Below are 26,956 nucleotides of genomic sequence, written 5' to 3'. Positions count from 1 at the left end.
GTGGCTCTCGGCAGTCTGTGGGTCAGCAGCTGCCATTTTGTGGCTCTCAGCAGGCTGTGGGTCAGTCACTGCCATTTTGTGGCTCTCAGCGGTCTGTGGGTCAGCAGCCGCCATTTTGCGGCTCTCAGCAGTCTGTGGGTCAGTTGCCACCATTTTGTGGCCCTCTGTGGATCATTCACAGCCATTTTGGGGCTCTCACCAGTCTCTGAGTCGATTCCCACAGTTTTGAGGCTCTAAGCAGTCTCTGTGGGTCAGTTTCCACCATTTTGCAGCAGTCTGTGGGTCAGCAGCCGCCATTTTGTGGCTCTCAGCAGGCTGTGGGTCAGCAGCCGCCATTTTGTAGCTCTCAGCAGTCTGTGGGTCAGCAGCCGCCATTTTGTGGCTCTCAGCGGTCTGTGGGTCAGCAGCCGCCATTTTATGGCTCTCGGCAGTCTGTGGGTCAGTCACCACCATTTTGTGGCTGTCAGCGGTCTGTGGGTCAGTCACCACCATTTTGTGGCTCTCGGCAGTCTGTGGGTCAGCAGCCGCCATTTTGTGGCTCTCAGCAGGCTGTGGGTCAGCAGCCGCCATTTTGTGGCTCTCGGCAGTCTGTGGGTCAGCAGCTGCCATTTTGTGGCTCTCAGCAGGCTGTGGGTCAGTCACTGCCATTTTGTGGCTCTCAGCGGTCTGTGGGTCAGCAGCCGCCATTTTGTGGCTCTCAGCAGGCTGTGGGTTGGTGCCATTTTGTGTCTCTCGACAGGCTGCGGGTCAGTCACTGCCATTTAGAGGCAGGTCACAAATGAATGTGCCTTTTTGGAGCAGGCCATGCAGTCAGCCTCAGCCATTTTGGTGGACAAGAGGCTGACAGTGGCTCAGAGGCGCGGGGTGGAGCTGGGCCTGCCTTACATACAGAGAGCTCGGCCTGTGCCCCCCTGCCCCGCTTCCCACCTGGCTTTTTTGAGCCCGTCAGCCATTCCTCTGGTTGCCCACGGCTCTCAGCAGTGACCAGGATCTGAGTGATGGGGCCTTTTTGTCTGTGATGCTAGTCCTAACCTAGGAGATGGAGAAAGACGAAAAAAAGGAAAGGATTGTCCTACAGCAGACAGGTGCTATTCCTGTAATCAAAAATGTAAGTCCCGTTTCGATGTATTTGGGGCATCTAAGATCAGCTTCCTGCCTGAGTCACTCTAGACAAGTAGAGAAATTGGGAGATATTCTGACAGTTTGCAGGATGGAAATAAACTGTGTTTGTTCAGGTGGCAAAGGGGTGGGCAGAAGGTGCAGCAGCAGGGGGAGAAAGCCATGGAGAGGCTTTCTGAGGTGGGAGGGAGCGAGGAGATAGGCAGGGAGCTAGGCAAGAGGTAAGCAGGGACAGAAAACATCTGGAGGGGAAGTGCTGACACATGCTTTTGTTTTATGTGTCACCTGGCCGTGAATGCTGCAATAAAAAATAGTCTCTTACAGGACAGGTCAATAAATGAATTGGAAATTGTAGGCTTTATTTCTGAACAAGTCATGTTCCTTGTATTTTCATGTATTAAGGATGTGAACACTTTTCTGATAATCATGAAGCTGTTTCTTTGTAGGGGGATAGAATATACGTAAATAAAGGTAGTATAGAAAGTAATCTTATCTAATGAGTTGCATCTGAGCCAATTATTAGAGTTGGGGAACAGGCCTGAATTTAACAGGCCACAGCTGTGGCCGATAAAAGAAGAGTGCTATAAAAGAGTGGCTTGGTTGGTTAATTGAGGGGACCTGGAGTCAGTTGGTTGCTGCGAGCAGAAGGAAGAGTCAGCGCTTAGAGGAGCTGCCTATGAGAAACATCAGGGAGGTACAAAACTAGCAATATGGAACCTTTGCAATATAGCGACAGTAGAACTCTTGCTATATAATGAAAATTAATGGTGACCCCGATGTGACCTTGGGAAAAAGGACTCAAATATTAAACCATGTGACCCTGTGGATTCGGGAAAAAGGACTCGCATACTAAACTATATGACCCCACAGTGATTTGGAAAAGGGGCTTAAGTATCGACCAACGTGATCCTGTGGTGATGTGGGTAGAGAACTGAAAGAGGAAAAGTAATAAAACTGAAAGAGGAAGGAGAGAATTTACTAAGGCAACTGTAAGGACTGGAAAAGGAATAGTTCTGTTATTTAGTACAATGTGTGTATTGATTGGTGAAATATATAAATTGCAGCTGTTAATGTTTGTTAAGCATAAAAGATTTTGAAGATAAGTACTTTGTAAACTGAAGAAAAGCTACAAAACTGAACTAACACTTAGAAATACATATATTCATGCTATAATATGTTGTCTGAACATTTGTATTAGTTCTGAATGAAATATATGAATGTGTCATAATGTTAATTTATTTGAACATGTCCTTCTAGAAATGCTGCAACCCCGTGATTAAAAGAAAAAGGGGGGCTTGTAGGGGGATAGAGTATAAGTAAATAAAGGTAGTATAGAAAGTAATCTTACCCCTTAAGGAGTTGCAGCTGAGCCAGTTATTAAAGATTAGGAGCAGGCCTGACTTTAACAGGCCAATAACAAGAAGAGTGCTATAAAAGAGTGGCTTGGTTGGTTGAGGGGACCTGGAGCCAGCTGGCTGCTGCGAGGGCAAGGAAGAGTCAGTGCTTGGAGGAGCTGCCTACCAGAAACATCAAGGAGGTACCAGACTCTAGCAATGTGGAACCTTTGCAATGTAATGACAGTAGAACTCTTGCAATATAATAACAACATTTCTCTAATTCAGAATGGTTTCTAAGCCATTCCAAGCAATTTTCTAACCTCTGCTAGAACATTTAGCAAATGTATTCTACATCAGTACTTGGGCCAGCCAGACACGATATTTACATCCTTCCCCAGCCCTGAGCTTTTACCACTGTCCAGAAAGAACACAGCAACTAAATCTTGTCCTGACGAGGCAGAACTATCCCAGCCAAGGTTCTGCGTCTTTGTCTGGCTGATGTCTCTGCAGTAACAATTATTTAAAGCACTGTGAAGTGCTGTGATTCACATGTCTCTGTAAATAAATGAGTATCTTGGGGAAAAGGCTGTGGCAGCTAATGGGGAATGAGAAACTTGGAAAGGACCTTCTAGTCAGCTTCAGCAGGACAAACTTCCTGGGAGTTCTCTTCTTTTAACCTCCTGTGTTCTCAGAGGTGTGTCCATGTCCTCAGTGGCCACACCAGGTGCCAGTATTCAAATCTGAGCACCTATTTATTGATTTGACCACAGCGTCCCAAAAAACTTACTTTCTCTCAAACCAGGACACAAGCTTAATCATTTACATGTTTTAAAATGGTTCAGAATACAGTTCAAAACTTAAAATTAGAAGTAATTCAGCGATGTTTGTTTTGTAGGCCAAGAGCTGGTGTAAGCCCACAGTCAAATGAGGATTTCAGTGAGAGATTTTGTTGGGGTTTTTTTCCTGTTTTTTAAATTTTATTTTAATAGCAGTAAATTTGTATAGAAACTAATCTGATTCTTAAGATCATAGGCTGGTTTATGTTGGAAGGGACCTTAGAGATGATTTAGTACCAATGTGTGTGCCCGTGGGTGACAAGGAATTGGCAGATGTCAGTGAAGAGTCAGGAATTTCTCCCTGCTATGGAGAGTTATGGTGTAGCAGAGAGAGGAGACTTGGCTTCAAAACTACAGGTGTCATCAAGTGCAGTTCTTTAGTGGATCTGCCAGAACTCAGGATTTGGAATAACTTGGAAAGTGGATAAGAGACAGAATTCTTCTTTCCACTCCGGGCACCTGGCTTGATTGCTGGAGCTGCCTCCTCTTGCTCTAGCCAAAGATAGCAGATGATTTTTAATAGCCACACCTCTTTAGGATTGTTATTTTTCTGTCTCCTCCAATAAAGGATGGAAGAAATGTTGTTCTGTTTCTGAAAAATACGACTGGCATCGTGCTTCCATAGCTAACAGGTCTTTAGAGAAATAACCGCGGTCTGGGGAGTAGTGGACTCAAATTCTGTGTTAGTGTTGTTTTTGCCTAATGGGACCATTATTAATTTAATTAGTATTTATTGTGCTGACCCAATTATAAAATGTCTCCCATCTTCTTCTGGTTTTTAGCAAGTTTCAAGGAAATGGAAGCAGTAACTTCTGTCATGGAATCACAAAATGGTTTGGGTTGGAAGGGATCTTGAAGGATCATCCCAATCCACCCCCCTGCCATGGGAAGGGACACCTTCCACTAGACCAGGTTGCTCCAAGCCCTGTCCAAGCAGGCCTTGGACACTGCCAGAGAAAGTGTTTCTGCAGCTTATATTGTTGCATGACTTAAAGTTTGGAAATGTGTTGAATTTACAGATTTCCTGTATCAGCTTGCAGCATGGAGTTTTCTTGGCTGGTTTCCAGCATTTGTTATGGAATTGTGATGGCATTCCTAATCTTTGAGAGAGCCTGAATTCAGTCTGGCACACAGGGTGTTAATGAAAGCATTCTTGATGTTTGAAGTGTTTTTTGTGTAAAAGAGTTTCTGCTTTAGAATGTGGTTAGAGGCTCCTTGGTGCCCTTGCAAGAGCAGCCTCCAAGCCAGGCAACTGGCTGATTTAGAGCCTGTGGAATTAGTGCTGTCCCCATACTCCACCCAGCACCAGGAAACCACAAGAATCAAGCAAACAATAGGATTTGTTTGGTAAAAAAAGATTTTTTCCCAACCCTGCAAGATGTCATTTGTTGTACATCAGGGATTTATGGGGAGGGAGGGGAATTCCACTTCTTTGAGCCTGGTCTCAAGGGGATGTATGATCATGGCTTTGGTCCTGTGAAGAGCTGCTGAACTGCTTCAGGGAAAGCACACACAGCCTAGGGACCGGTCAGGACAGCTCCCAGAAGTGCTGAGGAAGCTGAGTGCAGCTCAAGTGTGACGTGGCTTCATCTCTTCAGCTTCTGAAATGAATTTTGCTTGTCCAGTCCATCCTGCCCTGTGGTTAAAGGCTAACCTTTCCCAGCACTGCATGCAGGATGCCTTTCCCTGTGTGCATTTCACAGCCTGCTGGAGGCTGCGGGACCCAGAGCAGCTTGGAGCTTTCTGAAACTTCCAGCATACCTTGGAAAAGTCTTACATTACATGACATTTCCGGAATATTTCCCAAGTATTTTTCTGAAAGCATTTTTTCAGATAAAATAGCAATAAGCAGATATTTATTTTGTGCTAAGGAAAAAAATTAGTTTTCCTAGAAGCAAATGTAGCTTGAAAACACTTGTCCTGTTTCATACAACATTAAAGGCAAGTGTTATTTCGACAAAATTGAATCAGATTTCTGATGAACTCCTGATAGTTTTATTACCACTCAAACCCCAGGTATAGGAAATTCTCATTGGAACTGAACAGCCAAAAAAGATTTAAGCAGCTGAAAGTTTTTGGCTTCAGTTTTATCTTTTTAAAACATAAAATTGCTCTTTCAATTGCCTAAAATGAATGTGAAGGACATAGGTCTCAATTAGCAATAATATCAGTGAGATGGTCTGGAATGAATCAACCTTACTGGAGCCTCTTCCATCTTGAAAAGGTGAAATTGAAGTCTTTAACACATTTCTCTTTTAAGAAACAGGAACTGCGGTTGCATTCTGTGGTATCAAGTGGAAGTGAGCAGTCCTGGGATTCTGAGGTAGGTGATTTTAATTTCTAATTGGTGACTCTTCCCTTACAGTCTTTGTGTAAATAATTAAGCTGATAACTCTTTCACTGCCATATCAGACATGTAGCAGAGACTTGCCTCAGTTAAATGGTGCAAAATCTGAAGATGTTGCAACCTTAAGTACTTCAAGATAATGGTAAAACACTGGAAACAAAACTTGCAGAGTTGTAGAGGAAGAGTCATTGGCGAGACATGCTCTGTGCCTTATAAACAGCTTGAAAATTTAGAGGTACCAATAAAATCTTTGGAAAATGAAAAGAAAGAAATAACAGATTGGCCTAGGAGTTTGATGTGGAACCAGCAGCTCTTGGCTGTGTACAAATTCTTTCAAAGAAACATTTGGAAAAGTTCTTTGCAGCATTTTTATTGTGTTTTTCTTCATCAGTTTTGTTGCCAAAATGATTTAATGCGGGCTGAATACTCGCTGTGTCTTATTCTCTCAAAGTTCTTTGACACAAGCATCTCAAAAAGGACAACTTTTCTCTGTTAGACAGCTCAGGCTGGCTCTTTGGAGCAGGGGAGCAGCAGCTGTAATGTACAATAGTGCAGATGGATTTTGGAATGCCTCAGGCCAAGGCTGTGCATCCTGGGACTCAGGAATCTGTTTATGGCTCTGCCATAGCAATCAGAGACAGTCCTTCCCTGGTTTGCAGTTGTGATTAGTGAGGGTGGCAAGAGAGATCCTGACTTTGGGACATCCCAGGAGCCACAGATTGTAGTAAAACCACTGAAATGTCAGTGGTTCAAGTGGTTAGTGATTCATATGGCACCAAACCCAGGAGTAATTGGGAATTTCTGTTGAGCAATGGTGTGTTTTTGTAAGAGTAGAAAAGTTGTATTAGTTGAGCAGATAACTGTCCATCTGGCCTAATACCCCACTTCTGAGTACTTTAAAGCAAGGTGTTAATCTGCCTCTCCCCAATATCCTGTTAATTATCCAACACCATAGCTGTGTTGGGCTTGGAGCAGAGAGGATTTCTTCCTGATCCCAGCTGGTGATCAGCTTATGCCTTGATAATATGGACTGATAGCCCCGATAATTCTTATATAAGCCAGCAGCAGTTTCAAATTTAATCCTTTTCATAATGGAAATTACATTTATGTTTTACAGGCATCCACCAGGCGAGGTGGAATCTTAAATTTTCCAGCAGCCTTTGGAAGTTTGCTGCCTAGTTTGTCTCAGTAGCCTCATTCAACCTCCTGTGAATTTGGTTAAACCACAACTGCACTTAGCCACTCTCATAACAGTAGAAGCCGAATCTTTTCATCCATACAGAATAAAGTCCTATTATGTCTAACAAGATTGACCCCAATCCTCCCTCACAGGACAGGCAGTGCTCCATCTGTACCAATTTCAGGCACTAATATTCCTCTTCACTCTAAAAAGTCTGATTTTGGGGATAGTTTGAGAAGCCATGAGGTCATGGTTTTGTTGTTTGCTGGCCCTTTTCAAGGACTCCCAAAAGTTGTGGTGGGCTTTTGCTGGTGTACAAAGAGTCCAGGTGTTCTTTGTAGATGCCTCCCACTGGTCTGGAAGAAATATTGGTAGTTGGGATTAGATATTTTGGATTTCAAAGCTAGGATTTCTTTACAGGAGCAAGCTCTTGATCTCTCCTTGTAATTTACTAATGCTCTCACTTCCTTCTGGTTTTTGGATTGCTTCCAGCCTAGTCTGAATAGCAGCTGTGACCCAATGTGTTTCTTCATTAAGCTCATTTTGTAAATCATTTGTGCTGTATCTCCCTGTTCGACTGCTGAAATGACATTTGGATCACAGTTGTCTGTTCTAGATTAATAGGCAGTGTGTCCCTATAGGGAGTTTTTCTGTGATGGTGTGTAAATGGACAAACAGAACTTGATTCTGTCTCCCTGTGCTCTTGGCTGAAGCATCTGGGCAGTTCCAAGCCCAGTCAATGCCCTCCTTATCTCCCAGGGAATGTAGGGTTGGACAAGGCCCCATGCCACTGGAATCTAGCACTGCCTTGACTTTGTAAGAGAAAAACAGGTTCAAAATGTGGCTTTGTAGCATTGACAGCACCCACTTCAGTCTTGCCTTACGTCACCAAGATCAAAAGAGAGCTGCCAGTGACAACCACATCGCTCATGTCATGGCCCGTCACAGGCAGCTTCCAGCTGCCCTAAGGGGATCAAAGATGGAGGAGAGAAATCTGGCTGCCTCCGTCCTGGAAATTCACTGCAACTGAGCTGCTGTGGCTGCGGTGTCAGTGAACCAGCCACATGTCCTTAGGGGTCAGTATTGAGGGGTTTTTAATCGGTGGAATGAAATGGGAATGTCCATATTGACAGTTACCATGTCTCTCCTGTGGGCAGGAGCTTCTTGGGATGTCCTCATGAAATTCCCTGTAACTGTGCAGTAATCCCACTGTACCTCTGTCTATGAACCTTATAGATCTGATTCTGAGTTAGGTGTTTCTTGCTTGTAAAGAGTTGCAAACAGGCCTGATTTTAATTCCTGGTAATGTTGACAAACTCTGGTGACAGGCATTGCTCGCTTTCTGACAGAAAACAGGTGCCGTTTCTCATACCTGGTTTGTATTTTCTATGCCTTGCTTTCCTATGTTGCAAAGTCAACCACAGGAAGCGTGATCCAGCCCATAGGTAGCAGGATTCCAGCAGGGCCCAGGCCCATACTCTGTTCTTCTCTATTCCTGGAGCAGCCAGTGCTCAACAGGAGCTGGAAATCCAACGTGGATTTGTACCACGGAGGAGAGATATGGAGATGTCTCCAACTCAAAATGGGGCCCACCACTGTTTGTACATAGTTCTTCCCTGCCTTCCTGTCCATCTTTTCAAGCAAGACCCACGTGGGAGGCTTTTAATTTTCCGTGTCAGACCCGGAGATGGGATCAAATGTCAGTTGTTTGCCTTTTTCAGCATGCGTTGCATTCATAGACCATGAGAAGTCTGTGTTCCACCAGGGCCACGAGAACCATTGCCAGATTTGGACTTGATGGACCAATTCTCATTCTCACTGCTATTATCAGAGTGAAAAACAATCCTTTTAGATGCCAGACCTGGCTCTCGCTCGGCTTGCTACTAGGGTTGGCAAACTTTCCATGGATCTCATGTTCTGACTTGATTCCAGCATTCCCCAGTGCCTCAGTTATTTCTTAGAAAAACATGTTTGAAATTAAACACTGGCCATAGTAGCGTGCATTTGTGTAGCAGGGATCACCCCAAAATCTCCCAGTGGATCTGTTCCTGACTGTGTGTGCAGCATGGAGGCCTCATGGGATGATGGAACCCAGCAGGAAACAAGACAGTGCCGTGCTTTGGAAGAGGAAGTAGGAATCTTATGGAAAAGCCAGGGGTGACCTCTCCTTCCCCTCCCTGTAAGATAAGTGCAAGATGGTTTTTAGCAATTAAATGTGATGAGAACCAGTGTTATCTCACCCCAGCTCAGCCATCTCCCCCACTCTTCCATAGGGTGTACATCTGGTTTAAGCACTGCTTAAAATCAAAGTCCCTGAGTTTCGTGAACCTCCACAAAGTCCAGTCAACTGGAAGTTCAAGGTTTGTTGGGTGTGTGACCTTTAGAGAGTAAAGAAATAAAACATCCTGTTAATAGTAGGTGCTGCTAGTCTGGTCTTTATTTCTTCCTATTCATTTCTCTCAGGTATACAAGAAAAATTATATTTTTATTTTATAAATAGTAAATTCTTTGTCAGCTTTCAACTATCAAAAATACACTTCTTTCATGCAAATTACTTTTATATTTAGGGTGATGGATGCATCTGTTTATCCTGAGGCTGACACCAGCCTGAGGTAAAACGTGAAAAGGTTTGTAGCAAATGATTCCTTTCTTCTCAGAATGATGCTCATCACTTGAGCACTGCTGCTCTCAGCTGTACCAGTATTTGCAAGGACTGGCAGGATATGAAGTAGTACTGCTTGCTTTATACGGAAACTTTGCTACTCTGGGGATCAGCTCGAGTAACGCTGGAAAATGTGATCATTATATTTCCCTAGCTCAGTGCAAACTAGGCCAGCCCAGGTGGCACCATGAGCTGTGCCCAGTGCCCAGCAGCCCACAGTGCCAAAGTGTGTGGAGCTGCATCTGGCTGCGTAGTGGGAGTGCCAGGAGATGGGGCAGAGCGAGCCCCTGCTCACTGCTGTGCCCGTGCTCTGTCAAACACACCAGTGCCTTCTGTGTGGGGTCAGTGATGGAGCTGGGCAGAGCTGTGAGCTGGTGAGGGCCTTTAATGATGCCTGACAAACACATTGCAGGAGGGAAATGGAGTTTAGGTGTGACTAATGCAAATACCTTTTCTCTGCTGCATTAGAAATTGAGCACCAAACCAATTCAGAATTTGTCATCAAGCCCCAGAGCAATATTTGGAGACTCTTCATGTCCTTTACACAGGAAAAGGTCCCAGCAAAGGTGAGACCAGCATCTCTTCTCCTGATACCCCAAATCTTGAGAGCGATTTTATTTAGATTGCAGGTTTGTTATCAAAATTATTGCAAATATGCAAGCTGTCTGCACTCCTGCTTTTCTCAGGTATTCTTCCTGTTGATCCTGGAGAAGCAGGAGCTGGGCTGGCACATCAGATACGGACAAAGCTTTGTCTGCCCCTCGGGAGTGTGTTCCCAGACCCAGCACCTCCTCATGGCTGTAGGATATTTGCAAAGGTGAAACACTGCTGTCACACATCCTGTATGGTGAACCTGGTGAAGCTTACAGTCTCATCCTCCCTAAAAATGGCTTTCCCTCAGTTTAGATAATATTTCCTCAAGGATTCTCGTTTGAGAAGGCTTTTAGCATAAAGAGAAACGAACAGTCTTTTCTGTGTCATTGCTGGAGCAAATCTAGGAGGAAACTAGATCCTTAGGAAAAGGTTTTGTGGGATGGCGTTCAAACCTGCACAGTCTAATTAGTGGTTTGATTTGTCAAGGTTTTATAATTTCTACAGAGCCTTTTTAAATCCCATGAACAACATCTTGCTTTGATTCCTCCCAGCCTAGATAGGTCTGTTGAAAAGGTCCTGTTGTGCATAAGGATAAAATCACAGAATCACTAGGTTGGAAGAGACCTTCAAGATCAAGTCCAACCCAGCCCTAAATGAGCTGATCTGTTGAAACTTCTGCATTTAACAGGCAATTTCCATTGATTTTGCCACTTCAGGGCAACAGACTATAACAGAATTAGACAAAGTAGACCAGAATTTGACAAAAATATTGGTATTTGTCAGTTTAAGAAACACATTTTCAGATTTTTTGCACCATTGCTACATTTTGCTATTGATAAGAAGCCTCTTTCAATAAAAGGTTGTTTAAAAATAGATCTGCTAGATAAAGCAGGAATTCAAATATCACGTGAGTGAGGGCAGAGTTTGTATCCCATTTTATTTGCATGTTTTGGTGATGGGCGCACTTAAAATCAAGTGGATCGAAACTGGCTTTGGACCTGTTCCATGCTGTTTGACTGCCTGGGCATGGTGTGGGTTGGAATACTTGGGGTTCCACCTTAGGCAGAGCAGAGCTGTGCTGCCTGGACATGAAAACACACCGAGGAGAGACAAGGTTTTAGGTGACTTCGTGAAAAATAGACAGAGTAGGTCTTCAGGTTGTTTTCTAAATGCCTCTGCACCCTCCCCAGCAATGACACTGGAACATTCCTTTAGCTATTACATGAGGCAGGATCTCCTTTCCAGAGTGGTGGAATGTGCAGTCCATCCAGACATCTGATGGCTGGAAAAAAAGCAGGGGCACTGTGCAATTTTTATTTAAATCACAAAGCTCTGAGTCTGTGGCCTCCAAACCATTTGTACTCCTTGCAATGAGCAGATAACTTGTAATTGATGAAAGATACTAATGCAAATTCCAGTAAAATGAGCACATATCAAATTCTTGGGAAACACTGAAGTAAAAAACTCTTATGCTCTTGGAGCAGCCATCAAGGGATTGATATGATACAATATCATGTGTTGACACAGTGAAACCTAGTTATTAAAAGAGGATTAAAGATTCTCTGCTTGAGGACTGAAACATTCTGCATTGGTTTTTTTCAGTCAACAGATAGTTCCAAGATTTCAGGGTTAATTCTAAATGTCATGTTTTGCCACTATTCATTGATGATTGCAAATAGCTAAGCTCAAGAAAATAGAAAAAGAGAACAAAAGAGGTTTCAGATATCCCAGTACACTCCGGGAAAGCCTGCCAGATCTCCAGAGAACTGAACTTAGTAACTGAGGCTATTAAAATCAAAACTCTTTACAGAGCTTTCATTTTGTTGCACTTTCACCCTCAGGTATTTAAGGGCAAATGTTGCGCACAGGGTGTTGTTCCCTGCCCAGGCTTTACGTGCAAGGTCACTGTTGGTGTGAATGCAGCAATTTCACAGCAGCTGCCCCTGCCATGGAGCAGCAGGGCTTCCCTCTGGAACATTCCCTGGGCACTCAGGGAGGGGTGGGCAGCAGGGCTGGCTGCTCGTGTGCTCTCCCCTCATCGGGAGAACTCTGGGCTCTCACACTGATGCTCCTCACAGCACAGAATCTGGGGAAGGTGATGAACACAAGGGCTGCAGATGGAGTGTGCCACGCGTTTTTTAATAGTGGTGAAACAAAGGGAATGAAACAGTTCTGGAAAACGTGGCTCTTGCTCTGAGTGCTAGTGCTTCAAGTAATGCCTTCTTTTTGTGGGAGAGGGGTGTGGGACACAAGAGGAGACGCTGTACCTCTGTAGGTACACTAAGGTTTGCCCCTTAGCAGCTCTCTCTGCAAGTTAAAGGTAAAGCAGTAGGAATTATCCTGTAATAAATCCCAAAACAGCAGTGTGAGGATGAAATGATAAGCAAGAGGGAGATGGTGAGTGAGCAGAGCATTGGACAGACACTCCATAGTGGATTCTCTCCTCTGTCCTGGTGCATCAGGATTTTGCAGTTAACTGTTTGAAGGGAGAGAAAAGTGATTTCTCAGGAGTGCACCTTTCTTCCCACTAACACTGGGACCATACTTGTTTGATATTGCAGTGGGCACAGCTGGAAATGTAAGCGTGTGAAGTTTTAGTGTCTCATCATTCATAAGAGACACAGCCCAGTCCCCCTCCCTTCCCAAGAAAAGCCTCTGCAGGTGTCCCAAGGTATCTCCCATATCCCTCTGTGGACAGAACGAGGTCTGCAAGTGCTGGTACTTGGTAGTTTGGAAGACCAGTTTCTCAGAGAGATGATGTGTCTTCCTGTTACTGCTCACAAATGCTCAAGGCACGGGGTTTTCCGTGAGTAACTTTTCTGTGTCGGTGTGAAAAACTAAAAAGAAATTTAAATCACAACATTCTGACACTTGCCATTATTCGAAGTAAAGAAACTTGTTTCTTTAACTTAATTCCCCTTGCCCTGTGCCCATTTTCTTTGATTTACTCATCAGGAAAGGTTTCTCTAATCAGCTTTGCTTTACCTTAAAATTTGTTTGAAAAATTTGTTTCAATTTACGGGGGTTCTGTGCTACCTGGTGAAGTTCTTGTCTGGGCAACCCCTCTTCTGAAGGAAATTTCAAAAAACCAGGTGGGTGTGACACTTGCTTTGGATGGCCTTGCTACAGCCTAGTCTAGTGGAAGGTGGCCCTGCCCATGGCATGGATGAGCTTTTAGGTGCCTTCCAACCCAAACCATTCCAGGACTCTGTGGTTAGTTTTAAACCTTCCCTGTCCACTGCCCACCACCTTTCCTACATGCTTTGTAACACCACTGGTGTGTAACAAACTCCACACCGGGTGACATCTCCAGTGTTCAGGACAACCCCAGGGTGCAAAAAATCCCGAGGAGACCACGACGGTCCTGGGGCACCATTAAATATTAATTATTTAAATTAATTAATATTAAATATCCTTATCTGAAGGGCAGACAGTGAATGGGCTGGGAGTGCGGGGAGGGAGCAGGCAGCTGGGGAGTTTTGGTTGAAATGTCAGGTTGTTTTGAAGCACTGTGTGTGCAGTATGTAGGTCAGGGCTGGAGGGACAGAGTGCCTCTGCAGAGGTGCTGAGAATGATTAATTTCCCTGGGCAGAATTCTCCGGGGTTTTTTCAGTGTGTGCTCAAGTCAAGCTGCAATTTCTCATGGACAGTGGGCTCAGGTTTTGGACCGTCTGCCCAAAGGGGAAATTTATCCTGGCAGCTGCTGAAAGGGGAACTCTTGTGGATTGGTATCAGCTTGTGCATTAAAAAAAAAAGGGTTTTTGGTTTTTTTTTGCTGCATATTGGGCAGCTTTTCGAGGATGGTTTGTTTATGTTGCTGCTGTGTTCTCTGTCCATTTGCATCAGTGAGAGGTGATATTTGGGTGCTTTCCAGCAGCTGCCAGGCACCACGGAAGGTGTGGGCCAGGCTTCTTTCACTGCCTGAGCAGCAGTGCCTAATTTCCTGTGGAAAACTGTGCCCTTTCAGTCCTCAGCCCTTTGTCTGATGCCCAGCTCCAGTCTGTATTGCCAAACCAGAGATGCTGATGGGCTAGTATTGTTTCAAGCACAATAAAATCCAACCTCGTGAAATACTTAGGGATGACTGAAAATCTCACTAACTCTTCCTTTGTAACAGCACAAGCCTTCTTGTTGTTCTTCTTCCCCTGTATTCCCAAGCAGCCTCAACTTCTGTCTCCAGCAAAACGTAGAAAAATTGGCTGATAAGTAGTTTTAAATGTCAGTAGAAAAAGTCTGGAAAAATTGCTTGATGTTCTAATATACTACCTTTAGATATTCTAAACTATTAAGTAGCATCTTATTGTTTGTTTTTTGTCACTTTGGTGTTCACATATGCAGGAGTGGATTTTTCAAACGGCTTCCGTGCTTGTTGCACAGCCCATCTTCTCGTGCTTTACAGATGGATGGTGGTCCTGAAATTGTCCCAAGGAGCGTGTCTGCAGGGCTTGGGTTTTATTGGCATTGCAGGATGCCTGAGCACAAGCCCTGCCTTCCCTCTGCTCACTCCCTGCGTTGTCACACACCCCAGAGTCCCTGGGAGATGAGAAGCAGGTGGGGGGATTATGCATAAGGAGCACAATGGATGCGTTCTGTGCTGCTTTAAAGGTGGCTTTGCTCAATAATTATTCCAGCCAAATTTTCTGACACAGCTTGGCAAATTCCTCCAACACTTCTGCTATAGGTGCACGTGTGACTTGTACATATCCTCAGAGCAGAGCTTCGTCATTTGAAAGGAGGCTTGCAGACAGTGCTATTTACCGAATAAAATGTGTTTTCCTGGAATCCCAATGGATTGATTTCTTGCCTCTGCAGTTTTTTTCTGGCAGCTGCCCCATTGTGGAGTTGTGCCTTCTGGGTCAGAGATGAAAGGAGCTGGCTGTAACCCTGTGCAACTGAAACTCTTTTTCCGGAGGTACTGTAAAATTTTAGCTGTTGAAATGAAGCTTTGCCTGCTCAGTAAAGCCTATGAATTCATATTTTTGAAGCAAAGAGAATGCTTGGATTCTTTGTTGCTGGATTTTTGAGATGTCTAAGTCAAAAATACTTTCTTTTCATTTTGACCTCTTTTTCAAGAATGATGGAAAAACTCTGATGATCTAGAATTCTGTTTGTGGATAAGTGTATAATTTCCAAAGAATATCTTCCAATCCAGTAGAATCCTGTTATATGGGGGAAAAAAATACTGTTAAGGATACTTGCAGAGATTTTGCATTGAGGACTGCCAGTTTTTCTCAGATCTACCTTTAGAAGATTGTCACTCTGCTGACAGCTCTTGAGGTCAAGTTCATAAGTGTTTTCAATATTTATGGTGCAAAATGGCATCACAGTGTTAAGATAAATTCCTCCATCCTGAAGCAGAGCTTGGAAGTGAAATGACAGGCAAAAATACTGGGAAGTAGATGAGTTTTGTGTGTTTCTTGTCACCGTTCAGATCACACCCAAATCTGAGGGCTTTCTGATTTTCGAGCAGAATTTTCAGGTCTGCAATACCCTTTTGAAATTCCAGATTTCAGCTGAAACTCAAACTATTAAACCAGTATGAAATAATCTGTGCTGGAGAGATTTCCAGCCAGCTTGAAACACAATCAGTACTGGAATTTTCCTTTGAAAAATCTGATCTTGCAAAACTGCTCTGTGTGTTTCCAGGCCATTAGAGTCTGGACAATCTTAAGATGAGCAGCTAAACTCCATGGATTTCTTGCAGCTAGCTAAATCTGCCTTGCAGGGACTCACACCACAGGCAAACCTCCCATGTCAGAGGCTTGTAGAGACAAAACCATGGCTCTCAAAGTTGTTTAAAAGCACTTCATCTGCTTTTAAATATTTTGGTTTATTTCAGTTAGGAACATCATTTTTTTTTCCTATTTTTTGGATGAAGGAGTTTTTTGTTATTAGTAGTATCTGTACGTTAACTATTATAAATCAAGATTTTTTTAAGAAACCACAACAAAAAAATTAATTTTAGAGGTCTCAGAATTTCTGGAACTATATTCAGAAATATAAAACTGGTCCATTTTTCCTGGATTGGAGTTTCCTCCTATGAAACTATAAGGGGAAGAATTCTCACAGGAAGTACAGACCTGTCCATTTTCCAGGGGCACTGAGGAGCTGTGGACCTGGAATCACTTCAGTTGCATCAGGGTCTGAGTGTACATTATCAGGGAGGAATTCCTTTTTCTCAGAAGTGACTGACATTCCCAAAGAGTGTCCATTTTCCTCTTATTTTTAGGAGAAGATTTTGAAAGGCAACATTGTGACAATCCTTTTTGATCTGCTGTTTCATTGACAGAGGTGAGAGTGGTCATGGATCTCGCAGTTGGAGAGAGGAAAGTCCTCCAGGAATAGGACATGATGTGTTGATATGTATGGTATCATATCCACGAATAGGCTATGATGTGTTGGCTGCTTCCTTGTGGGATTATCAGGAGAGCAGAGGGAGTGCTCTTCTTCTAGTGTGTTGGGTGGGTTTTTTGGTTTGGTTGGTTGGAGTTTTAATTCATCCAGGTTTTTCCTTCCTCTCCTCCCATGACAACATGCTGGAGTTTCTGGGAAGGGGTAGCATGGTGGAGGCATGGCTAGCAAACCTGAGGAGAATTGGTAGAATTTGTGAACTTCTCCAATCTGCCTTAGTCCATCTGTACAGTGAAGCATGTTGTGATTATATTTACCCATGTTTTGGGTTTTGAGGGGAACATTCAGAACATCCTCTGAATGAACACCATGACTTTTAATGCCCCAGTTTTAGGGAGGAGAGTGGTTCTGCAGGTATGCTAACATTTGGGGTTTTTTTTGTATGCCAGCAGCCATAACAGCAAATCAAACCAATTTACATCTGATTCTTCTCTTGCTCTGAGATCAGAAGACATTTCCTGAAATGTCCCTTGAAGAGCTGCATCCAGGCAAACCAAGGAGCTTTGGCACTAAGGGTTTGTGTAGAATCCCTGCAAAACCTCACCTGGCAGGGCAGGTCCTGCTCTGACCACCTTGCTTGCTTGATTCTTTCTGAAGTTCATAGCCACAGGAACAAGGAGAAATTGCACTTTATTATGCCCACATAAATCTAAGAAATTATTGATTTAGTAGTGTCTAATTTTTATGCTAAGTTTTGGAAAAATATTTCAGAACTTTGAGAGTTCAGTCCTTGACTCTAAATTTGATTAACCATTTTTCTCACTCCTTGCCACAAAGGAATATAGATAACTCTGATTATTTCATCTGAACTGGTGTGTTGTAAGTTAAGTCTGCTTTTTACAGGGAGTCCACACTGTAAGTTCCCCCTGTGTGAAAAACATTTTTCTTAGGAACTAAAGCATGCTTTTAATTCTTGTCCTCTTCAGTGAGGGGCCATATAGTCCTCAAAGCTGCAGTGAAGGTATGTGAGCACCCTGAGGTACCCCAAAGGCAGGGCATGGCAATTGAAGAAGTGATAGATTCAGAAATGTGCTGCTGAACATGGGAAATCCTGCAGATACCGAGGTTATTGCACCCAACGGATATGAAGTGTTTATTTTGCAGTTGTTACTTTAAAAGTAGAAAAAAAATGAGCATGAAAGAAATCTCAATCTGAATTATTCCTCTCATAGTCCTCAAAAGAGTAACCACTTCAGTTTAGCCACAGAAAAATTAATATTTCCTGCTAAGGATTGTGTTCTTGAGATACTCATCAGTGCATGCAAGAATATTACATCGCTGTCCTCTGGGAATATCCATTTCCATCTTTTTCCATCCCATTCAGTAAAACACTCTGTGAGAATGAAATGATTCCCTGAATGAATTCTAATTTTCTTTGACCTCTGCCCTGCTGAGGAGCCCTATAAACACAGAACAGAATTGAGTAGCACAGAGGAAACAAAGACATACTTTGATATTAAAAATATTATTAAGGCCTCTGCATCTGGGGATGTTTATTCCCAGTCTGGAGAGTGGTGCTGGTTTTTGGATGAACCACGTCCCTGGTTTCCATAGGTGTGGCATATGTGTGATTTTCCCTGTTGGATGCAATCTTCATTTTGGCAGGAAAATCTGTGCAGAGCCTGTTGAAAGGAACTGGGGCATGGTCAGGAGCGATTTTTCCTCTGTACGGCTTCCACTGCACCCTGATGCTCCAAGTCAGAAAGAAAAGAGCTTAAAGCATGGGTTTGCTGGGATTTTGGGACTTGGGGATCTTCTCCATAATCAACATGAAACTTGTGGCATTGCCATTGCATTTCACTCATGTTCTGCATTGCTGGCACCAAAATGTCACTTCATCAAGAGCAGATGTTGTTGCTATTAATAAATGAAAACAGGATGGCCCTTTTCACTGTGTTTAGCATTTAGGATGTTCCTGTGGCTGGAGTCAGATAATGGCTTTGTTGTTGTTGTTTTAAAGTCTATAAACACTGGCCTTTAACCAGACCTTGCAGCAAGAATGTTTCTATACTGGCTGAAGAGGGGAGTGAGGCAGACTCACTGTCTTTTGGACTTTTGGAAATATTACTGGAATATGACAGGGAGTTGTTCCTGTTGACGTCTGAGTATGGATAGGATGGGAATGTGGGAGGTCTGATGTTGAGCAGGACTGTAGGAAAAACCAAACCAGGTTTTTCCTCCTCTTCCATTTTTAAAGCACTGTGTTCCACATGGAAAGATAACTGTTATTTACAGGGATTCAAAGAGAAACTGCTAAGGCCCATCCCCTCTGCAGTGCTCTGGGTTGTGCTGCAGAGATACAGCAAATCCCAGAACCTGTTTGAATGATGGGTGGCCAGTTTTAGCTTATCTGCTGTCCAATTTACAGACACTCCACAGGAAAGTATATTCATGTTGGGCTGGACATTCTAACTGCTCCATGGAAAAGGTAATTCTAAGGCTTATGGCAGATTTTAAGCTATTTTGTATTTGTTATAGATATTTAAACAAGCTATAATTTAGGAGTTAGTTGACTCTGGATTAAATGTATTCAGTGAGAAATCATGCTGGAAATTGCTGGTGAGCAAGATTTCTAACAACTCCTGGTTTTGACAACCTTGGAAGCATAAGAGGAGTAGCCTTCCTGGTTTCCTGCATTTCTTCAGTCTTCAAAGGGGCTTTTTGTCATTTTGGTTTGGCTATTCAGGAGAATACAAACTCCAGTCCTTAATTCATTTGAACTTTGTGTACATCCTCAGAGTCTGTTCTGTTGCTGGACAAAGCTTGGAGAGCTTTGATTCCTATGACATCTCCTTTAACCCTCCTTTTAAGCTGGTACAGGAACAATGCTGAATAGTGCAAAATTCAGTGTTTATGTGGCAGGCTCCGAAGGTCTCTCTGAACCTGCATTATTTCTAGAACAAGATGTTCTCTGAGGGTCACATGTGTGGGGGTGGGTGTGAGCAGAGGCTGGGGCACAGCACCAGTATGAAAAAGAAGGCAGAGTCTATCCCAAAACATGAGATCAGCTGCCTGTGGAAGCTGTCCTGGGCCAGGACAAGTGGATAAGCACAGAAAGCCTAAAAAAATGAGGTATTGTTTCCTCAAGAAGGTTTGTTTAACTAATAGACTTAATTTGCCAATGGTTATCTTGAAATCAGAATTTACAATCCCTTGCCTGATTGCTTCAAGATGTACATTTTTGGTTTTTTTTTCCTTCATGTACTCTTAAATCCCAGGGGACTCCATCTGTTCTGGCTTCTTTAGAGATGGGGATGGGTGGCTGCTGTGATACTGTAATTAGATGTGGCTCCTTGATTAACTGGGATTCTTGTGTCCACCTGGTGACACCTTTGAATGGGAGCAGAGAAGTGCCCGTAAGTGAAAGAACTTCATCTGTCAAAATGCTGAAATGGAATTCAGGGCTTGTTTTATTTCTTTATTACTTTTATTTTATGCATGTAATTATCTAAGCTCTTTAGGGTATAATTTAGCAAAGTTACCACAGGTTAAGGTCATGGTTTGGTGTGAGCACAGCAAGTACAATGATATATGTGCATCCAGTGAAAATTATTTTACCTCATGAAGGATAAAATTCCCAGAGTTCTGAACTGATCTAATACTGCTCTTACCAAAGTTGCCACAGGTTTGAGAAGCAGTTTTTGTAAACCTGTGTGTCCTTGTATATTATTTCTTCCTTATGTCTTTTGCAAAAATGTTCTGGCCATTTGGTTAAGTGCATGGGCCTGCTAGTGTGTAAAACAGCAGCCTGGCCTTGTTTAGCAGACCAAGCTGCTGTTGGAAGTGAAAGGAAAAATAATATTTTAAGTCCTGGAGAATTGGAAATGAGAGCTGGATGTAACAGCTTGTCTCTGGATGGGCAGGCAAAGTCTCAGACCCCTCAGTTCCTGTGGCTCAATCTGTAGATTGATCTGAATGTGTATTCTTGGATTTCAGGTATGGACCTGAGTTAACTGAACTTCTCCAGTGTTAGGTTATCATTAGATTGGATTTAGAGTCATGAGAAAAGTGCTGCAAAACTTGGAGCTGGCTCTGAATTGCCATTCAAACAATACATGTAAAAAAAGGCTGCCAGGCATTGACACTTGGCATAGCATCACTTTCTTGCTTTGCTGAAGGAATGGAAGTACCAGATTATCTCTCTAATGCCAGTGACCAATTTCCAGTGCAAAGAAAGACAAATAATAATGCAGCCTTACTTCATTGTGATGGTGGTTGTGATGGGGCTGGTGACAAAGGAGTTAGTTGGTGACTGTTTAGTTTCTCTTCTGCTGAAGATGCCACTTAGGGTTGAGTTTGGGGAAGGATGAAATTCTGAACTCCTGGCTGAATCCTCTGCACAGAGAAGCTGGGTCTGGAGATGAAACACTGAGTTTGTACTCCTGCCTCTCACTAATCATTAAATACACGTGAGGAGCCGTGGCAGATGGGCCACGTTCCATGTTTTCAGAGCATATTTCAGAATTAATTGTGCTGACAACATTTTAGAAAGAGCAGCTTCAGACTCTTTTCTCTTTGGCAACAGTGGCTTCTGGCTGCTGTCAGGCAGCTGAACATGTTTTTCTGGGTTTATTATTTTGGGTTTGGCTCACATACTCACTGTACTGATGATTGGGGTATAGGGGGACCATTACCTGTGTTCATTAGCCAGGCTTGGAATACCTGCAGCCATCAACAGCTTTTTAGCGGTGTGCCTGTGGGAGGGGAATAGCTCTGGGATGGATAAGGAGAGGTGGGAGGGGAGCCTGGAGCAGGATCCGCGCTGTGGTGTTGGTTGTGGCCAGCAGAGATGGCTGTCAGGGATCCAGGGGCTGCTCTGCAGAGAATTCCAGCGGGACTCAGTCTAGACTAAACATTTTTGGATGCACCGAGTCTATCACTCTTGCTCACATTCCCCTGCCAGGGACTAATTGGAGCTGATGATTGCCTGCCATGAGAATTGCAAATTCTTTTTCAAAGGTGCTTTTTTTTGTTCTTTTCCTTTTTTAAAAGGCAGTTTACAGGTTTTGGCAAGAGGCTGTTTTTGGCTCTAAAATGACAAAAATGCTTCCAGCGTAGATTTAGGCATAACTGTTAATATTCTCCAGATTCCTTCCTTGAAAAACCATGCCAGTTACAAACAAACAAAAATCTACTCCTCTCTCCAATTTGGTTGGCCAAATTTACTTTCTGTTCTTTTCAGCCCATAAAAGCTTTTTCCTTCAAGCCTTGAAATGCAGAATGCATTCTTTCATTCTGCTTTTGACAGACATCCGTTATATGTTTCTCCCACAAAATTTGCATGCTGTGGTGGGATTTCCAAAGCATTCCCCCTCAGCCTCATATTTCTGTGCTTGGAGTCAGCAGGATGTGTTAGACTGACTCTGGATGCCCTGGAAATCTCTTTCTTGTTCGAACTCTGTTTTTTGTTCTTTTCTTAGAAAACTTTGGGTTTTGTTCATTTCTTCAAAAACATTTTACCTAGCTAGACCTTGAATACCTTCACTTCATTCTGAGTTTTCAACATGTATTAGTTGACAGTACAAGAGGAAGAGAATATGTGGTGTACTAAGATGGATGTTAGGAATTGTTGAAGGTTTTCTTTAATTTTTAGAAGGACTTTTGAAGCACCTTCTCACCCCATCTCCAGCTTTGTCAGTTACAGGAAGAAACCTTAAGGGCAGATATTTTAACGGTGGCCAATCGAAGGCTTTTTTGAGAAGAGGTGTCAAAAGCCAATTGCTGTTAAAATTAAGGTTTTCTTATGAGGTTTTTTTTGTGTTCTCCTAATGCTAATTCAGGAACAAGGAGATCTCATACAAGCTGTGAAGCAGCATTTTTTAATAATGCAATTTAATTAATGTACATTTTCAAATTCTTTTAAAATCAAAGCCAGATCCAGAAGTAGCTGCAAGAAAGCTGCAGAATGGGTGAGAAGGTGAAGAACACAAACTTTGCAGAGGAAGATGACTTATTTGCTGCCTTAAGAAACAGTGTTTATAAGCATAAGGTAGAGACTGGGATTGGGATCAGAATAAGGCTCTGACTGGGATGAGATAAAACGTTGCTGCTTCTCAAAAATCCACCTGAAGCTAGTCAAGGTTTGAGGGCTTGGATTTAAAAGATCTAATAATTACGCTAGCATGCAGTACTGTAATAATCAGATAATTATTATCTTCTCTTTGTGTGGTGAAGTTAATTTCAGTATTATTCTGAAAGTCCTAGCTCAGCTGTCTGGCTCGATGGGAAGAAATGCAGACTTCCAGAAAAACTCTCCCCACTTACTCATGGTTTTTCAATGGTAAAGCCTGTTTTGTGATGAGTCAGGCAGTTCTGGCTCCCATTTTGTGGGATAAAACTCCTGACATGCTGTATTCCTGCTGTTGCAGTAGCAGCCCCTGGAAATCTTGGGAACCTCCAAGTTTATTCCAGCTCTCCTGAGATTTCTGCAGCGCCTTGGGAGCAGCTGGAGCAGATTTCTCTTTGCAGAGAATTCTCCTGGAGGGCCTGCCTTCTGTGCCCCCTCATTCCTTGGAAAGGCTTCTGAGGAAGTGACAGCTGACTGACCCTAACAGGATCACAGGGACTGATTGGACTCCTTGGTGTTCCTCCTATAGCTGGGGCAAACTGCTGGATGTAAGAACACACAACAAAGAGCTGAGATCCAACTAGGAATGGTAATTCCAGTCTGAGACTCATCTGCCAGTCCAGGTGAAAGTCAAGGTAAAAGGTTTTGGTAATTGATTTGTTTTTTTAGGAGTCTGAGGCTGATCTTTAAATAAAGCATTTACACTCACTTGTAGGAGCTTAAGCCAGTTGTGTGCCCTCTAATTACATCAGGCCAGGAATGGAGATGTTGGAAACAGCCCCAGGTACTACAGGAGCTGCCAAGAGGGATTTTCTCCAAGCACCCATGCAGAATCCTAGCCTGTGCTGAAGCCTCAGTGTATTTCAGCAGTAATTCTTGGCCTCTCTGCTCTGGTGTTAGTTCAGTCATGGCCTTGTTACAGCCTCAGTGGAAAATGCTGGAGAAATGCCATGTTAAAACACATAATGCCAGAACTGGAAATAGTGGGTTCTTATATTCTTGTAAAAATGAGCCTGTAACAGACCTAAAGCAAGAACCCAAATAATTTCTTCTCAAATCATAGAAGCAATAAGATAAATAATATTAAATAGCATCGCTCCATTAATCAATTAATTTTCCTTGATTTACACCAGCTTAGTGTCACAGCACATTTCTTACCCTAAGGCAAGCTGTTCCTGGGAGATGTGCAAAGGGTTTTTCTCCTAAAGAAACCTGGGATTTAAAAAAAAAAGAAGTAATAAAATGTAGAAGAGGCCTTGTCGCATAGTTTGAATTTGCCTGGCCCACAGCCAGCAGCCATAGGTTTGATTTGTATCCCAGCAGGTCACTGCAGATCATAGCATTTCTGTTAAAATGTGCTCAAATTTGTTAAAAGGCAGCATACACACACAGTGTGTGATCAGCTATCAATTTTAATAGTATTTTCCTACAAAAGCCAGCAAGAACACTGCTCTATTTGTCCCTGTGGCCTGCTTTGCTCTTTCTTATAATACATTTCTTTTCTTTTTACTGCACTCAAACTCATTACCCATTCTAAATTCTTTCCAAATCACAAATGAGGGCATTTTGCAGCATCATAATAAAAGCTGAAATACATTGTATCAGAATTAGTCCACTGATTAGAAAAAATGGTTTAAAAATCAATCAGTATAATTACTTTAACTAAGTGCCTAAAGGATAAAGGATAAAGGCTGTTTCTTGGCTCAGGTGATGCTGGTGGTGAGCAACCTTACAAACCTATAGCAAGTTTGATCTCTTACTTCAGAGTAAGTCAGAGTGAGTAATCTTTGTTTTTTTCTTTAAATGCTCAGCACACTATTTGATTTTTGTAATTTCCTAATTTATCTCTGTCTTTAGTGTTAGAAATCCTTCAGAGTTTTGCCCTTCATAGAAGCAGGATTAAACCTGCTAAAAGCCAGCAGTGGTATGAAAGAAGAGTACCAGGCAGCCTTGAGCCTCTTGGGAAAAGGAATTCCAGTCAGGAGCACTACATCTCAGAGTATCATAAACCTTCCTTTAAACTGCTGCAACTGATGGAGATTTTGGCACTGTCTCAGGTGATCAGCTCCCCACAGACTCTTCTTCCTTCCTGCCTGTGCCTTGGTTAAATGGATGGATTCTGAAGGGAAGCCTCAGAAAACCACCATTTTAGCTGTATTTATGGCATGGTATTTTTTCAGAAACCAGTTGATGGTAATTAACAGAGAGAAGCAGCAGCAGCACTGTGCTTCATTTTTGCAGAGTAATAACTCCTTTCAGAAGCAGCCTAAACTTAAGGCTGATGACAGCATTATTGTGCAGAAAAATAATGTGTCAGTTCTCTTCCATCTCTCAGACTGGGAGGGAAATCATTTGGTGCTCACAGCAGTCAGGACAGAGTCATTAACATATTAATAGAGAAATAATATTTCCCTGTCTCTGTCCCTGGCTGAGGTTTGGTACCCAGCCTAGCCAGGCTCTGGTGATTGCTGCAGCTGAAGACCAAACTCAGCCCTAAGGCATCACTAAGGGGCCCAAGAGTGACAAACGAGTTAGAAAATCAAAAAACTAGTGAGACCTGAAGAGGCTACTGCTGTTCTGTGTTCCTGGGCTGCAGGATTCAAACCCCAAGGGAGAGGAGTGAAGGAGGAGATTACCTTGAGTTTACCTGCCTAGTCAGGAAGGATAAAGACATGGCCTGCAAGTGATAAGGTATAAAGTGATCAAATGCTTCCTTTCTGGTTCTTTCATCCTTTCACAGGTGATGAGAATAAAAACATACCTGAGAACATCCAAGGGGCTTTGAACAGATGCTGACTCACCATCTGTGGGATGCTGAGGAGCTGACTTCAGCACGGTGTGATGAAAGGAAATGCTGAGCTTAGGGTTTCTCCTGGGATTTTTGGGTGGTTGCTGGCCATGTCTGCAGCACTGTGATGTGGGGGCAGCTCAGACTCCTCTGCAGGGAATGCCTGGGTTACTTGTGTGGTGTGGGGATGAGGGGTGGGCGCATTCCTTGGCTGAAGGATGTACAGCTGCATTTCCCTGGCAGCCAACAGGAGCACAGGACTGCAAAATCAGTTCTGGGAGCCAGAGTGGGTGTTAATCGAGGCTGCAAACTTTAGAATATAAGTGACACTGTGTTATTAGTGGGATGGGAGTTAGGGGTGGGACATGTGATATTTGTGGGAGAGGCACAGAGATGAGTTACCTCGGGGCAGAAACCCCTTTCCATGTTACATTGCCGAGTGTTTATGTCATGTGGGACACTGACAGCACTTCAGTCTTCATCCCTTTGCATCCTCAGTCCTTCCAAAGACAGACCACTCTGGACTGTCTTGTGTTTGTGCCTTTTCAATGGACTTTTTATTTTCATTTTGTATTCAGCGTCTTAACTTCTAAGTGAGTATCTTGGCCTTTTTCATATTTCAGTCTCTGCTTTGCTATTTCTGTTTCCCTTTCCCTGTTTTCCACTCTGCTTTTACACTCCCTTCCTAGGGAAGCAGGAAAATTCAGGTGTTAATGCTGGAATGATTTTTAGTGCTGTAGTTTCAGCTTTGAACCTTGCAGCTTTCCTTTGCTTCCCTCAGGCTGATGGGATCTTCCTGTGAGAGCAGTGGCACGGATTGTCTGTGTAGATCTCAGAGTGAGTAATCATCCTTGCTACATCCAGAGTGAAATCCACAGTTGTATCATTTCACCACAGCTCTGTCTCATCCCAGGAGGAACATCCAGCTGACATGGATGATACTTTGCCAGGATGCAAAAAGAGCCTTCCTTAGGACAACATTTCTCTTTCATCTGAAGTTCTTCCTTTTTTTTTTTTAATTTTTATTGTATTAGTACAGCTTTTTCAGCTGGTTGTTTTAACTCGTTTTTTTCTGAAGATCACCATGATTTCTTTATGGGGTATTTATTTAAAATATTTTACAATGTAAAATATGCAGCTCCAACTTGACTCTCATTAAAAGAACGTTGCCAAAAATGGAAAGCCTTTGGAGGCCTATTAGAGTGAATTATCCTAATGAGAAACATGAATTCTGTCCTAGCAGCTCAAACTGCTTCAGTGGATCTGGAATTCTCCCAAAACCTGCCAGAATTTAAGGACCCGTGTCTGTCTGGCTTCCCTTGCCTTGTAACCAGGACAGAGAGCAGCCAAGTGCTGTCTCTGCCAGTTGTGTATTCAGAATATAATTTAAACAAAATGTTTAACTAACAGCAGAAACTGTTTTGGCCTTGCTTAGCATGTGTAAGATATTTTTAGATAGATAAAAATTCTCATTATCATTTCTGACAGAAAAGACTTGCTTTCTTCCTGTAATAATTTCCTACAGGTGAGCAGTGGGAATTATTGTTCATACCTTAGTCTCTGAGTGAGCCATTCAGGAGGATGGAGAGCAAGGAAATGAATGTCCAAAGCAATC

General features: G+C 43.0%; 1 long non-coding RNA gene across 1 annotated transcript; it reads left to right on the top strand.

Annotated features, from left to right (window-relative positions):
- The first annotated feature begins 1,755 nt into the window (after nucleotides 1-1,755).
- Nucleotides 1,756-10,043, top strand: LOC135447490 (uncharacterized). The gene is made up of 3 exons (XR_010440169.1): nucleotides 1,756-1,813; nucleotides 5,553-5,615; nucleotides 9,950-10,043. It is a non-coding gene; the product is annotated as an uncharacterized LOC135447490 (long non-coding RNA).
- Nucleotides 10,044-26,956: the final 16,913 nt, after the last annotated feature.

The sequence above is a fragment of the Zonotrichia leucophrys genome, chromosome 4 (assembly GCF_028769735.1).
Source record: "Zonotrichia leucophrys gambelii isolate GWCS_2022_RI chromosome 4, RI_Zleu_2.0, whole genome shotgun sequence".
NCBI classification, from domain to species: domain Eukaryota; kingdom Metazoa; phylum Chordata; class Aves; order Passeriformes; family Passerellidae; genus Zonotrichia; species Zonotrichia leucophrys.
This window is presented reverse-complemented; position numbering and strand designations above follow the sequence as displayed.